Source organism: Dendroctonus ponderosae, unplaced genomic scaffold, assembly GCF_020466585.1.
Source record: "Dendroctonus ponderosae isolate FM_Combo_2020 unplaced genomic scaffold, Dpon_F_20191213v2 Dpon_F_20191213_4, whole genome shotgun sequence".
NCBI lineage: Eukaryota > Metazoa > Arthropoda > Insecta > Coleoptera > Curculionidae > Dendroctonus > Dendroctonus ponderosae.
Genome location: NW_026018611.1, coordinates 16,227,754 through 16,228,930, shown reverse-complemented (window position 1 = coordinate 16,228,930; position 1,177 = coordinate 16,227,754).

Sequence of the window (1,177 nt, the reverse complement as noted above, 5' to 3'; positions counted from 1 at the left end):
ATTCACAGGCTCGAAAAGTTGATGAATAAAACTCAAATGGCATAAACATAGACAGTAAAAATTTTATTAAATAGATAAACAAGAGCCAACACAAACACACAAAAATAAAAATAATTTCTAAAACTCAGTAATCTCTAAGCAAAGGACTGTAGTCTTCTTTGAGTTGGGTAAATTCTCAGTTGGGATAATTCATCATCGTTTTCGACAGCCTCACCTAAAATGAAAAAATAATAATACACCGCTATACAGTGTACAGTGTAAGATGATTTATGGAGTATTCAAAATATTCAATATACAGGGTGATTCAAAATTGGCGTCATTCCTTTGGAGGTGTTGTCCGGCGCTGTTATAGGAGTACAGAAAAAATAGTAAAAGAAATTAATTGTTATTAAAAACTGAGAAATTTGAAAAAACTATATCAGAAATACCGCAGCAATGTTTTTCAAGGTAATCTGCCTAATTAGCATTGCGCAAATACCTGTGGCTTCGTAATTATTTAAAACTCCGGTAACCATGGAATTATACAGAATAACAATAAGATAGACAAGGATAAACGGTAAATTCAACAAGATTTGTTGACGAAATGTCAACCTGTTCTCATAACCTCGAATATTGGTGCTTAAAAATAAACCATACAACACCAAACATTTGAATGGTTAACTCCAAACAAGCTAGTGCTAAGGAAATTACACAGCCTTATTATCCACTCTTATCAAGCAGCTTCTCGTATTCAGTCAATTAACTCCTGCTCCATTTGTATCTCCTTGTGCTGTGTGTATCGTACAAACGTGGTAGGAATGTAGCAGTTCTTCGGTATTTATTTGGTTCTTGGGAAAGTCTCAGTTATTGTGCTCTGAGTGCCCCTGGAAGGCCCTGATTCGATTATGTCCAATACTTGCTCTCCTGTGCCTGAAACCCGAAAATGGATTGTCGCCCACTATCATTTGTCCTCAACTAATCGCGTATCCGCAAATTCGTGAAAGGAAATTCAAAGTAAGTCACAGTTTGACAAACTATTGTTTTTATTGACAAGGGCTATCCACCTGTAACTATATGTTAATGACAAAAAACATTAAACTACCAATTAAACATGGAACAATTTCAAAATAATGCTTAATAACAAAGTTGAAATTCGATCTTCAACTGTTAATATCTTCTAGAAAATTTCGAAAAAAAA